This window comes from Urocitellus parryii (assembly GCF_045843805.1).
Source record: "Urocitellus parryii isolate mUroPar1 chromosome 10 unlocalized genomic scaffold, mUroPar1.hap1 SUPER_10_unloc_2, whole genome shotgun sequence".
Taxonomy (NCBI): Eukaryota; Metazoa; Chordata; class Mammalia; order Rodentia; family Sciuridae; genus Urocitellus; species Urocitellus parryii.
The window spans coordinates 669,638-685,171 of NW_027551755.1; positions in this window are offsets into that span (position 1 = coordinate 669,638).

Consider the following 15,534-nt stretch of genomic DNA (forward strand, 5'->3'; position numbering starts at 1 on the left):
GCTCCTTTGGAAACACTGGTGACACATCGGCTAAGATATTTAGCACTACCAGTGCGCTGTATCAACAAATAGAACACAATGTATATAGGTGATACATAGTCCAGACAAGTTGTGTAAGCAGTTCAAAGTGGAGGAGTCTATCAATATGTCCATTTCCTCCCAAGGTAAATTAAGTCCTTGATTGAGCAGTTCAAATTGGAGGAGTCTATCAATATGTCCATTTCCTCCCAGAGTAAATTAAGTCCTTGATTGAGCAGTCTTATTGAGTTATTTTGATTGATGTATCAATTTATACAGTTTATAGTGATAGCTATCATAAAAGTTGTAGTTTGGTCTTAGTCTTCACCGGCACTGGGATGGAGATGGGAATTATGGCCATGTTGCTAAAGAGACATTATCCTGAACAGAATTATGAAATATAATGAAAAGGAAAGGTGAAAGTAAACAAACATATCTGTTAACCACCTTTAAAAACAAAACTTAATAACAGCTGTTTACCTAAAATAAATTAAACCATATAAGTCACGTGACTAAATTTTTTTTTTTTGAATACTTGTATCTATATATACATGAGCGCTCCTTATAAATGAAATATGGACATACACACATACAGACATACAACACAAAACAGCATACATAACATAGAACATATAAGACAATAGTAAATAAAGGCCTTGTAGCTATAGCTAGGTGAAATCTCCATTGCAATGTTTAAAAACTTTACAGTTAAAAATAAATAAATAAATAAATAAAACACAGTCAAAAAAAATAAAACTGATCAGAAAAACATTAACCTAGGTTTGTATGAGCTTAAAAAATAAGGTAAAATAAAATAAAATAAAATAAAATAGAACTTTATGATGTGGGAAAAATGCAAATAATAAAATAGATATTGAAAAAGGCACCGTGGTAAATCACTGTCGCAGATGCAAGAATAGCCAGGCTGGAACTCTGGATATCAGCTGTTATGGATTTGAGTCAAATCATCTTCTTTTTCTGTAGAAATTGTTTTAGTTAATCTCTCTGGAATCCAAATTGGTTGCTGTTCCTCCTGTGGAAAAACACAGACGGAGCCCCGACTCCAGACTATTACTGGGTCCGGACCTTTCCATTGTCCTGTTAGAATATCTTTCCAAAGTACCTTAGGCTTATGTACATTTTTCGGATACATATGTCTTTCCGCAGCACTAAGTCCTGATGAATCCAAATTTAGAAAGTTTAGAGTAAAAAGGGTTATTTTAAGTTTATCTTTGGGGGATATATACCCCTTACTAATTCCCTCCCTTTGCTTTAATAAGTACATTTTTATAGTTTGATGAGCTCTTTCAACTATGCCTTGTCCCTGTGGGTTGTATGGGATTCCTGTTATATGAGTAATGCCAAATGATGAGCAAAATTGTTTAAAAGACTTGGAGATGTAACCAGGACCGTTATCGGTTTTTAACTGTTTAGGAACACCCACAGTGGCAAAATTTTGTAAGCAATGAGCTATAACATCTTTAGTTTTTTCTCCGGGATGAAGGGAGCCCATCAAAAATCCAGAAGAAGTATCAACTGTAACATGTAAATATTTTAATTTTCCAAATTCTGGCAAGTGTGTGACGTCCATCTGCCAAATATGGTTAGGTATCAGTCCTCTAGGATTGACTCCAAGATTAACTTGTGGCAAAAATGTCACACAATTTTGACATTGTTTTATTATATGTCTGGCTTGTTCTTTAGTTATTTTAAAACGTTTTTGTAAAGTATTAGCATTGACATGGAACCTTTTATGAAAATTTATAGCTTCTTCTATTGTGGAGAAAATATGTATGTCATGTGTAGATTTATCTGCTAGTTCATTACCCAAACTAAGGGCTCCAGGCAATCCTGTATGTGCTCTGATATGTCCTATAAAGAATGGATCCTTTCTATCCCAGATTAGACTCTGTATAGCAGAAAACAAAGAGAAAACAGTAGAGGAAGGAGAAATCCTACCAGCATCTTCAAGAGATACGATAGCATTAACTACATACTGACTATCAGAAAATAAATTAAATGTAGAATCTTTGAACATCATAAAAGCTTGCAATACTGCATTGAGCTCTACCTTTTGAGCTGATTGTTTGGGTACTAAAAATGTAAAAGTTTGATCAGGAGTAACTACTGCTGCTGTACCATTATTTGACCCATCAGTGAATATATTTGGAGCATTTATGATAGGGGTTTTTCTTGTCATTTTTGGAAAAACTACAGGATGCTTAGACCAAAAGGACAACAAAGGATTAGATGGCAAGTGATTATCAAATGCAACACTAGATTTACACATGATTATTGCCCAAGTATTTAACTCATTAGCTAACTCATCAATTTGATCCATAGTATATGGAGTAATAATTTTATTGGGAGAAATCCCAAACACTCCTTTTGCTGCCTTTATTCCTTTGAGTATTAATTGCCCTACAGCCTCAGGATATCTAGTAAGAATAGTATTAGGAGAATAAGACAAATGTATCCATAATAATGGACCTTCTTGCCAAAATACCCCTGTAGGAATATTTTTGGCCGGTAGTACAATAAATAATAAAGGCAAACTTATATCAATTCTATCCAAATGCATATTTTCCATATATGTTTCAATGATTTTTAATGCCTTTCTAGCTTCAGGCGTTAACATGCGGGGTGAATTTGGATCTGATGGACCTTTTAAAATATCAAATAAAGGTCCTAATTCTCCTGTTGGTATGCCTAGATAAGGCCTTATCCAATTTATATCTCCCAATAACTTTTGAAAGTCATTAAGTGATTTGAGTTGATCTACTCGTATTTGAATTTTTGGTGGACGGACCATGGTTGAGGATAATAGAACTCCTAAATAATTAATTGGAAGATTTAATTGTACTTTATCTATTGCTATCTCTAGATTATAATTTTTTAATAAGTTTGTAAGCGTGGCATAACATTCTAGCAATGTGTTTTTATCTTTATGTGCCATTAACACATCATCCATATAGTGAAATATCTGTAGTTCAGGGTTTTGAATTCTAAGTGGCTGGATTGCTTTATCAACATAAATTTGGCACAAAGTTGGGCTGTTAGCCATCCCTTGAGGGAGTACTTTCCATTCATATCTCTGATCAGGACCTTCATGATTCAGTGCAGGGATAGTAAATGCAAAATGTGGACTATCCTCGGGGTGAATTGGAATTGAGAAGAAACAATCTTTAATATCTATAGCTAGAACATGCCACGTTTTTGGTAAAGCAGACAGTTGGGGAATCCCTGATTGAGCAGGTCCCATAATAACCATCTCATTATTAATGGCTCTTAAATCTTGTAATAATCTCCATTTACCAGATTTCTTTTTAATAACAAAAATGGGAGTATTATGGGGAGATACGGAAGGTTGTATATGTCCTTCCGCTAATTGCTGTTTGACCAGATCATGGGCTACTTGTATCTTTTCTTTAGTTAGGGGCCACTGAGGAACCCACACTGGTCTTTCTGATTTCCAAGTAATTTTGATTGTCTCAGTGGCCCTTTTTGAAAACCCAATCCATGTTTATCTATCTCTTGATCTACTTGAATTGGTGCTGTTATATCTTGTTCTTGATCTCTTAATCTCTTTTCTTTTCTAAAGCCTTGTTTTGCCCTAGTAGTGGGCGCGTTAGGATTGACGTTATTTGTTAATGTCAATCCTAATTGATCTAGGACGTCTCGTCCCCATAAATTTATGGGGAGATGGTCCAATACATAGGGCTGTATAGTTCCTTCACATCCTTCAGGATCCCTCCAATCTAATACCATTGCACTTCTATGGGGATTAGTTGCCACTCCTAGGCCTCTAAGCGTTTGGGTCGCTTGCTGTAATGGCCAATGTTTAGGCCATTCCTGGCGAGATATGATGCTGAGGTCAGCGCCTGTGTCCAGCAGTCCATTAAAATCATGCCCTTGAATATTTAATTTTAGCATAGGGCGAGAATCTAAATTTAAAGATAGCATAGCCCAATCTACACCTGTGGAGCCTAATCCCTTGGAACCTCTTTCTACATTACAACTGGAAAATTTATCATGTAGGCTTGGTATTATTAATAACTGTGCTATTCTATCTCCTGATGAAATTACTGATATACCTCTTGGAGAACTAGCTATGATTTTTATTTCACCCTCATAATCGGGATCAATTACCCCAGGACTTATCATAAGCCCTTTAAGTGTAGAAGAACTGCGTCCTAATAATAAGCCTACTGTTCCCTGGGGAAGAGGTCCTTTTACTCCTGTGGGAATGATTTGAACTCCCATCTCTGGAGTTAATACTGCTCTGGCAGAGGCACAGATGTCCAACCCTGCGCTCCCTCTAGTCTGTCTGATGAGGGATCTGATGGATAATGCGTCCTGGGCACCACCTTGATGGTACTGCTGGGTTCCTCCATTGCCCCGTATATTTGTGGTTTTGGGCCCCGGGGCATTGGGCCCTCCAATTCGTTTTTTGACAACGGGGCCTGATGCCTTTCTCCACGATATCGTGGGTAGACACTTGGTCTTTGTCCATTTTTTGATAACGGAATACCCTCTATGGTGGTTTGAGAATGGCATTCATTAGCCCAATGTCTCCCTCTATGGCATCGTGGGCAAATACCCGGGATTCTACTCTTTTGATACCTAGCTTTGTTAAACCCTCCTCCTATGGGGCAATTTCTTTTAAAATGCCCTTCTTGATTGCAATTATAGCATGTTTTTGGCTTGGTACTTAAAGCCTGTTTTACTTCAGCTGCCATGACTTGTCCTTGTTCATTAATGTCTCTACATAATTTAATATATGTGTTTAAATCTTCCTGTTTCCACGGTCTAATGACCTCTTTGCAGCAACGATTTGCTTGATCGTAAGCCAGCTGTTTTATAAATGGCATTGCCTGTTCTGTATTTTCAAATGTCTCAGAGGCTGCTTCAATAAGTCTAGCTACAAAGTCAGCGTAGGGCTCATTAACTCCTTGTATTATCTTAGATAGTTGACCTTGAAAATCCCCTTGTCCCTTTAAAGTTTTCCATGCCTTAATTGCATTTATAGCGACTTGAGCGTATATGCCAGGATCATATCTGAGCTGTTGCATCTGTTCTTGAAACTCCTCTTTTCCCAGTAACATTTTCAGGCCTCGTTCAGGGTAACCTGCTTCTGCATTTTGCCTAGCTGTCTCCTTGCAAAATTCCTCATTGGCAATTTTCCATAATAAATACTGTCCTCTATTTAGCACAGAATTACACACGTTAGCCCAATCTGCTGGTGTTAAGTTCCAGCCGGTAATAGATTCGACCATACTGACTGTGAAGGGAGCGGCCGGGCCGTAGGCTGCTACAGCTTCCTTTAATTGTTTTATTATTTTGAAATCTAAGGCACGGTAAACTCGTTCTTTTTCTTCTCCCTGCTCAATTACAGGGCATGCTAGTTTTTGGGGTCCCGCCTCAGGATTCCGTTCATCATCTATGGAGGCAGGTAAAGCTGTTGGTTGAACTATGCCCTCTGGTGGTGGAACGGAGTTAGTAGCAGCCTCCCTATCTGATGACCGTTTTTTCCCTGAGCTTGCCTTGTTCAAATTTTCTTCTATCTGACTAGCTTGAGAGACCTTTTGTTTTGCTTGACCTAATATGTTTTCTGCCATGGCTTGGACCTCTAACAATTTACTTAACAGTTTTTCGGTTTGTTTTTTACTAGATTCTAATCTACTATAAAGGTAACGTAACCCAATAAGATAGGATAGAAGAAAGCCAAAACAGAATGAAACAGAAACGGAGAGGAGGAAAATGATTATGTCAATTTTCTCTCTCTCAGGGCCGAATAACTTCAAACCTTGAGTCAGCCATTTATCCCAACTCGTCTGGAAAAATTGTAAGGCTAGAGAGCCTGAAATAAGAGCAGAATAAATCAAAACAGAAATACCCATTCTGTCGCCTTTCCTTAGGGGCGAGTGATATTACTCACCTTTAAGTTTTGGGCGTTCCCAGTACAGGGCCACCAAAATGCCGCAAACTGCCCGGCCCCGGGCCGGCTGAGTCCCGTTCCTGCTGCTGAGCACTGCCTGCGGCACCCCTGCTGAGCGATCCCCTGCTGAGCTGTCAGTGCACACGGGCTTGCAATCTTGCAACCCGGTTGGGCACAAAAACACAAGCCAGTCAAACTGAGACAAAGTTTTATTTAGAGAGAGGCTGTGTGCGTCCCCTAACAGGTGGGTCCGCCACGTGTGTGTTCTACCTGAGCCGGGGGGGTTTCCCCTTCCCCCGGAACACCCTCCTACCATCCTTTCCCAACCAATGGGAACTCTCCCATTACAAGAGTGACATGAGTAACCTGAGTTTTGAAATGGGCCCAGCTGAACAGCATGAGTCCAATTACCATATGAATGTGAATTGCTGGCTGGCAGTCAATAAAATCCAAAGGTGCCTGTATCAATATTTTTGCTGTGGCTCCTAACATCTTTTCTTCTATCATTTTGAAATATACAGTTCCATTGACAGAGGGGGAATTTTTCTGTTTACTCTTTGTCATTATCACATTTCTAATATATGTGACTACTATACAACAGCAATAAATATTAGGCTAAACTGTGTGGATTGAACGCTCTACCAAAGCATACATTTTCTTCTTTGGTAATGAGTCATTAATTTCCAAGATCCCCTACTGGCTCTCCTGAGTTCCTTGTCAGTTCAGGAAGGATCAGGATGTCCATATTGTGAGAGGAGAGGGTGGGGAAGGAACCTTGTGATCCAGAGCCCTCCAGGCTTCCAGGGTTAAGGTTCCGCTCCTGAGCAGGCATACTCAGCCTTTATGGCCTTTGCTGATCTCTCTGGCCTAATTTTATTTCTGTCTCTATCTGAAAGCTAAAGTTCAACATGATAAACTACAAGCATTTCCAAACATCTCTTTCAAAGAATGGGAGGTTACTGACAAAGATTTTTCATATCGATTCTGAAAATGGTGGAGCCATGAAGATATTAAATTTCAAAACTGTATGTGATAGTGTAAGTTCATTGATGCAGCTCTAAAAATAGTTCACATTTTGATGCTCTCTCAAAAGTGAGTCTGCAGTGAAGAGTGCCAAAGAATGCCTCCCCAAAGTATCTCTCTCTTTGGTATTTGGATTATTTTTGATGTAAGGCATGTAAGAGCTGTAGACACTGGTAGAACTCTTACCTCTCTTTATCTACAAATACAGTACAAATAACCTTTTCCAAAGGATGCTTACATTATATGAAGGAAGTTTCCATTTCTAAGGTTAACTCTTCAAGTCAGCTCAGGAGAGAATTCCTTGTCTAATAAGATGACACTTACCAAATCACTGCAAAATTCCTGTGCATACTTACAGGAGAAATTTTTTCTTCTGTTAATCTATCACATTTGTTCTTATTTTTTCCTTGTTTGCTTGTTTATTTTGCCCAGGGCCTGTTAAGCCTGTACTCTAACACTGAACTACACTGCATGCAGACTAGACTCAGTTTAATTTCCAGGACTTCAGATGGAGAATTTAAAGGGGAGAGAGAAAAAGACTTTTCCTATCCTAAAATAGAATTTAAGGAAACCTAAGGGCAACATATTATTTCATAACAAAAATCAAAAGTAGATGGGGAGGATTGCCATCCAGGAGAATCTTGTTCATTCTTGTCTGTTTTCAGTAAAAATTCATCCCTCTGAGCCCTTGAATTTGACGTCCTTTTTACCAGTACCAAGGGCAACCCCTCTAATCCTAGCATTTATGCCCTGTTTTCCAGTAGTCTGCTAATGAGCCCATATCTCCAGACTTGCTCCCCCTTTCTCCAATATCCTCCACACAGCAACTAGTATGTTCTTTTGAACCTTTCCTGATTAAATGATGTCAAGCTTCTCATTGAGCATGCAGAGTTTTCATGATAGAAGGGTCCTTTCTATCCAAAATCTTGTCATTTTCTCCATGTTTCAGCAGAGACCCACTCACAAAGTAAAGTGACCTCAGGGGTCTTCAACCACCATATCTTGTGATTCCACAAGAAGGATTTCAAATGAATCAAACAGGGTAACAAGAATTTATCAGAAAAAGTGACAATACAGACATTGAGGATAAGCACTGAAGAAACCTACTCTGAGGGAGGATGATATGTAGCCTTTATAGAGTAAGAATTTTCAATGATTTTGGATCCCTTTGTTCTTGTTCTGTTCTCTCATATCCCCTTAAATTATTACCCCTTTGTGTAGCCTTCAGTGAATTCTCTATGTGAGGGTCATGATGACCTAGTCAAAAGGGGTGGCTGCAAAATGGTTTTGGTGCTGACCTGGTGATAAGAGGTAGCTGTGGCATGGTCTTGAAGCGATAGTTCCCTTCAGGCTTATAATTATCTATAGTTTGGGAACAGAGGACCTTCTGGTTTCTATTTTCCAGTCTTTTCTACTATGATAAAGTTGCCTGTGTTTTTAGTCCTATGACTCCTGGATTTTTTCTAATGCATATGTCTAATATTCTTCCGGTTTGTTGGTGTTCTTCATTGCCCTTCACCTGCCCACCTGCTTATGACTGTCTAGCCTACCTCACATTCCAGAGCCCTTCTAAAATGATGTGGGAGCCTATAGCACCTCAGTGAATGGACTTATTTTCATAATTTAAAATCCAAGTTTTAGTCTTTTTCCTGTTTATTAATATGAAGCAATCATCTAACAGTAACTTGAGGCCTCTAGTTCCTTGTGAGAATTGTAATGACTTGGCATTAACATCAATAGATACTTTAAACCATTTTATCCCATCATCCCAGATGTATAACATCTATAAAAACTTAAGTAAGCATATGACATATAATTATATAATACAGCCAAACAATTATAGTAAGGATATAATCATAATATTTATTAATTTTAGTTACCATAATATATGTGTAAGATATAGATTATGATTTCCAACCCATTTTAGTGTACCTATGTTTCAATTTTCAATAAAGTTAAAGTGTTTTCATTTGTTAGAATACAACAAGAGCAGAGGAGAGGATAATGTACACAGACCCTTTCCCCAAAAAAGATGTGACAGGGCCCATAAGATTAGAAATTTTTAAAGAGGCCCTAATTTTGTCCCGCTCAGTCCCTAGGCATTTCCTGGTAACCTGTTTTTGTTTTATTTTTTGGGTTTTAGCTATTATCTCTATCCCAACATCCTACAGTTAATCATCTCATGCTGAAAATCAAAGCTAAAGTACCTTCGAAGGCCAGACCTGGAGCCAGTGTTACAAGAGTCCTAGGACACAGGGTCTGGCTCCAGAGGTCTACACAGACCAATGTGGGTCACCCTTTGTAATATGCAAAAAAGCAGAGCAGTTTGAAGGGTAGGAAAGGTATTTTAATCAGTGTGGCCATGCCAGGACAAACACATATAGTGGTATAGTAACCAAAGCTCTGTCTTAAAGGGATTGCCAGCAACTTGAAGATTTTATAGAAAAGAGGACCAAAGGCAATGTCTTGGTGGGTTTGTATGACTGGGAGAGGGGGTTGCACAGAGTAAAATCATCCTGATCAGGCCATGATGCAGTTGGCCGTGATCTCAGACTCATTCTGTGAAGCTCTGGGAAGGCCTGTCATTGATTGTAGGGGGTGATTTAGCATCTATCATGAGATGACTTTTCCTCTTGTGGGGCAGACTTGGTTTTGTTGCAAAATAACTGTTCCCATGTAGTGGGCAGCATCTACATGGGCTGATATGCTCTGTGAATCTCATAACACGGTCCATAAAATTAGAAATTTTTAAAGAGGTCCTTAATATTTTTAGGTGGGCTTTCAGGGGAGCAATTTTGGTCCTTTGTGATAAAGATACTTATCAATCAGGCTTTTTGTTCTGGAATCCAAGGTATCTAGTTGAAAAAAAAAGTGGCACAGAGAAAAACAGCTAAGGAGGAAATAGAGTCAAAGAGACACAAATGGAGTTAGGTAAACTCAGGGTGAATAAACCTATGGCTTTGAGCATATGTTTTAACTACAGAGTTATACCCTCAGTCTCCTTATTTGTCTTATGAGAAATGGGTCTTGCTATTTTTTCCAAGCTGGCCTCAAACTCATTACCATTGTGCTTTGGCCTTTTGTGTAGCTGGAACTACAGATGTGCATCACTATATTGTTTATCACCTTTAATTCTTAAATTTTATTTTTAAAGATTATTATTCTTTAGTGATTATCTACTTTTAAGTTTATTTTATTAAATATATTCATCAGGTGTTTCAATGTCAATGTTTGATAACTCCAGTCTGGATTACCTATGAGTCTACTTCCATGCTCTCACTTTTGGAATTTTAGGTTTTGTTTTCTGGCATGCCTGGTAATTTTTTATTGATAATTTAAGTTGATGATATCACCTATGAGAGTATATTTAACATTCTTTTTGTAAATTCTGAGCAGATCACTTTCTTAGAGCAGAGGCTGGTCTATTTTGGTTTGCCTATATTCCCAGGACATCTGGGATCTCAAAACCTAGGAATTTAAGGGCTCCTTATCTTTGCTGGCTCACAACTTTTAATTTTGTCTTCCTGGCTGATAGTCTGCTAAAATGTTTGAAATAGCAGCGGTTTCAGGAAGACCTCTCTGAAAGTTTCCTTCTACCTGATGGTCCTATATTGCCTCACACATGCATAGTATGTGTGTTCAAATGCCTGGTGAAGAAAGAGTGGGTGCTGTGTTTGCTCCAGTGCTTTTTCCTCATTTCCAGGATTTTGGTTCCTCAAGCTCTGGCTGCTTTGACTGCTGGCCCCTGTTGTTTGGTCTACTTTTCTATTGTTCTCAGGAGAATGATTAGTTTGGAGCAGCTAGTCCACCATAAGCTGAGAGAAAGAAGAACTTTCTCTTCATGGATGACTTTGTTTTTTAAAAATGAAAACTAGGTTTATTGCAGTTAACATTTCAAAACTCTTTTACAAGCTCAGCTCACCTTAAGTTCTTACTGTGTTTAAATTAAATTAAAACTGTTTCAGGGTTGTTTCATAAACTGTTTAGTGAAACATTTTAAACATTTATAAACTTAATGTGCAGTATCTGCCTTAAAGCCTTGAGCTGTTTCACTATTGGTTTGATTTACTTAATCATTTTAATACTTAATTTTAAACCTTCTTAAACTTTAATATTCTTGTCCACTAGGAAATGATTAATTTTTCTGTAAACAATTTGGAATGTTTTTTGTTTTAATCAACTTTCCATCACTGTTACAAAATAATTGAGAAAACTAACTTAAAGGAGGAAAAGTTTATTATGGCTCATGGTTTCAGAGATTTCATTTCATGGTCGGCTCACTCCGTTGCTTCCAGGGATATTAAAAGGCATAAACATCACAATGAAAAGGCATGGAGGATGAAAAGTTTTTAGTTCATGGAATCCAGGAAAGAATAGAGAAGGAACTAGGGGCAAGTTATATCTATCTAGAATTTATCCCTAGTGATCCTCCTTTTCCAATCAGGTCCAATCTCCAAAAGTTTTTACCTCCAATGGCACCATAGACTGATGATTAAGCCTTTAGCACATGGTCTGTATGGGACATATTCTATCCAAACTGTAATACCTTCTTAGCTGATTAAATGTAATAGCAATTAGATATATGAAGTCTAGAACTATAAATTCAGAGAAGTTTCTCCTGTCCCTGACTGTTTAGTAAACCCCTTTGGTAATAATAATGTTATAAACTATAAAATATAATAAACAGGTAAATAAACAAATAATGTTATAAACTCTGAAATATGATCAATCAATTAAAAAAGGAGATATAAGTATGATCATGTGGGATGTTCCAGAACTTAGGTTGTATTGTTATATGGTTTTTCAAGCCAGACAAGACTCTTATCTTTTTCCTGTTTCATGAGTTTTGAGTAATTTTCATATTTTCACTATTAACTTATTAGAAATTCATTTCACATCTAGTTGGAGTGCAAGTATTCAAAGTTGTCTTTCTCCCATTATAGATTCTATGGTTGTTCTTATTGTGGTAATGTGGCTATTCATTGGAAAGTAATCTACTCACTGCAGTGCAGTTTAAAATGGACTTCTGTTATCTAACTGAGGTCAGTGATATATGCCTGTAAATGCAAATCCTGGTAGTGAGGTTGGGGGGAATTTACAAGTTTAAGTTTAGCCTCAACAACTTAGCAAGATCTGCCTAAAAATTCTTAAAAAGAAATTTTAAAGTGCTGGGCATGTAGTTAAGTGGTAAAGCAACTCTGGGTTAAATCCCCAGTAACAAAAAAAAAAGAAATATAAAAGTAGTAGTATGTAGTTTTTTGTAGTGCTTATAAATTCATTTATCTAGACTATCAACTTACTATTGCTTTTCCCTCTACAGAAAGGCAGAAACTCCAAAGGTCTTTCAGCCATTACCAGATTTTTATCCCAGAGTCACAAAGAAATACCAGTGGCATCCCTAAGATGGTATCTGTTGACCCAAATTTATTCACCCAAGGGACCCTGTTAAGTATTCATAACATCTGCTATCATCAAGAAGAAGTGAAGAGCAACTTTCTACTTTGCCGCTGAGAAACATTTCAGAGAGAAATACTAACAAATATCAAGTAGGTGCATTAACTTTTCAAAATACTACTTTATTAAATGAATTTCATAGGTTTTACCTATCACCAATAAGCTGCCACAAACATTTATGTTCAAGTCTTTGAAAAGATGTATTAATTCATTCTTTCATTTCCTTTGGCTAAACTTGGACTGAAATGATTGGATCATTCAAGTATAAAGTTTAACTTTGAAAGCAACTGGCAAATTGTAAAAATGGTTGTACTATATGTTTAAGCAATTGTTGTGTCAATTAGTTTTTGAAGTAGAAAATAAATGAGTAGAGAAAGGAGAATTTCTATAGAAGCTACTCACTACCATTACTACTTAAAGAACTTTGCAACATAGCAAAACAACTTAGTTACCTCCAGAATATAAGACAACTATCATAATTAACAGCATTATACTCAAACTGTCAGATTTTTAAAATTTTAGAGCATTTGTATCAGTAAAACATATTTAACTAGTGTTACAAACCAAAAAAAGAGAGAGGAGTCTTTAGATTAGAACAAATGAAGATTTGAATAAATCCTAACTTCTTGTAGTACCTAATTTTCTTCTAAGCAATTAAAAATATAATAAAATCTGCAGAAAATATAAGATATTGTTTGATAAAATATAAAATCTTTGTTCTTTAAGTCAGTTCGTTTGTAAACTTTGTTAAGAGCAGTTGGATTCCAAGCGTAAATGCCTTTTTAAAGTTGCTTTAAATTCCTCTAGAACTTAAGTTTATTAGATTCAATATCAACATAGCACAAAATCCATTTAACCTTTTAAAAAGAAAGCGAAGTTCCTTGCGATAAGAAAAATATTATGTGGGTAGTTTGTTCAGAAAATTTAATTTTTGAAAGTACAGTTAGTATTTATGATAAAAATGTAGAAATTCTTATATAGCATTTAGGTTACTGAATGAAGGTATAGACAGACCAATATTTAATTTTTTGAAAATAGTACTAGGATTTGTGGTTAATGAACCACCACAACAAAAACTGTAATTTTTAGCTCATAATATCTTATTATGTCATTCCAGAAACCAGAAGTAGAAAATATGAACAGGTTAACAGACTTTTACACTATTAGTTATTTCCTTGACTTATCTTAGGCCTTGAACAAGCAAAAGTATAGGCTCACTCACGAATTTTCAGATCTATTAAACAATTAATATTTTAGACAAACCATGAATGTCATCTATACATGTAAGCATTACATAATTTTGAAAGAAAGCAGAACATTTCTGAGATGTGTAAAGCTTAAGATTTTAGTTCTGGATTTATGTTCCCTTATAAAAATAAAATTATTTTAAAACATACAGTTTTAAGAATTCAAAACACCTCTCATTTAATATACTCATTTTAACAACTATATTTAGATTACTCATGGATTGCAAGCATAGTTAATATTTTTGAGTTATTTCTGCACCAAAGAGTTCCTAAGAGGTTGTTGTATAGAAAACAATGAACAATATTCCTCAGATATGTAGACATACATTCTAATTGGTTAGCAAGCCATAAATACAAGTTACTAGATTTTAAAGACATTCTTATAAACAAGTTTAATTTACTTATCACAGATTTACTAAATTCATGTGAAAGGCATTTGTCAATATAAATCAATTTAGTATCTTGCAAACTGACTATGTATAAGCATATAAACATATAGACTTAAATTTAGAATAGTTTTAAAAGCTATATTTTTTACCTGATATTGAAATAAGTCTGTTAGGTCTTAAATTTGCATTTCTAAACTGAGCCCAGGTAGAAAATTTACATCTTAAAATACTTAGACTAGCAAACTTGAATTGTGAGTTTCCTTTTAAGACACAGGCAGGAAACATCTACAAACCCTTCTTCCTTTAGTCCATTTTGAGAACTAGAAGAATTGAAGGGTGAAGATAAGTCCTCTTCTACCCTGGACTAGAAAGAAACAGTATCTATCAGTTATGGCAAAACTGAAGATGAATATCAAGGTTGTAAGTGGTCTGTACTACCTGGGGTAGTATTTGCCTTGACTGTGGCTGTTACACATTTCTCTGAAGAAAACAAGAAGATGCAAAATTGGTGTGGACAAACTCAGAATTCCTGTCTTCTCAAGGATCTGCTTTGCTGTTTTTTTTGTTTGTTTGTTTGTTTTTGTTTTGTTTAATCTTGCCTGTGACAATCTGTCTGGTGATTGCTATTATCAGCAGTTCATTACTAGTACAAACAAGAGTACAACAAATACATTTTGTTGTTCATTTTTTGATGTTCATCAACATCATCAAAATGTCCTGTGGTACCACTGACTTCATTCTATACTTCATTCTATATTCTATTCAGAATCATATCAAGATATCATATCAAGATCAATCATATCAAGATCCTCATTTCTCCTTTAAACTAATGAAAGAACTATTGCTAGCCCCACAGGATCCATTGTCATTAAGAATCCATTTGCTTCAGTTTTTAGTAACATTTTATCTGTTAAGAAGAGAATGAAGTCTGGGTCAATTCCTATACTCTATAGCTGGTGGACTTGTTGACTGTGTAGCCCAGTTAATAAGAATAGCTGAAGAGCTCTTACAATCTATTTCACAAGGACAACAATTTCCTTATGAAAAATGAAATGATAGAACAGAGCAGATTGGAGTGGATGCATCTCCTTCCAAAGAACCTTCAATGCCAGATCTTGCTGTCTCTTTGAATTGTAATCAATACTTTCACTATAAGAAGATAAAGACTTAAGGGCTAGTGTTGTGGCTCAGTTTTAGAGTGCTCACCTAGCATGCACAAGGCACTGGGTTTGATCCTCAGCACCACATAAATTTAAAACGAAAATATTGTGTCTACCTAAAACTTAAGAATAAATATTTTTAAAAAAGAAGATGAAGACCTAATCCTTGATATAGAGCAAGCCCTGTTAGACATAGATGGGCTATATATGAAGGTGTACTCTCTGATATAAACAATGATTTAAGAAGTAAATAAGACCCAGTTTGCCCTCACCAACATGTGAGAACTGATCACTGATTCTTTTTT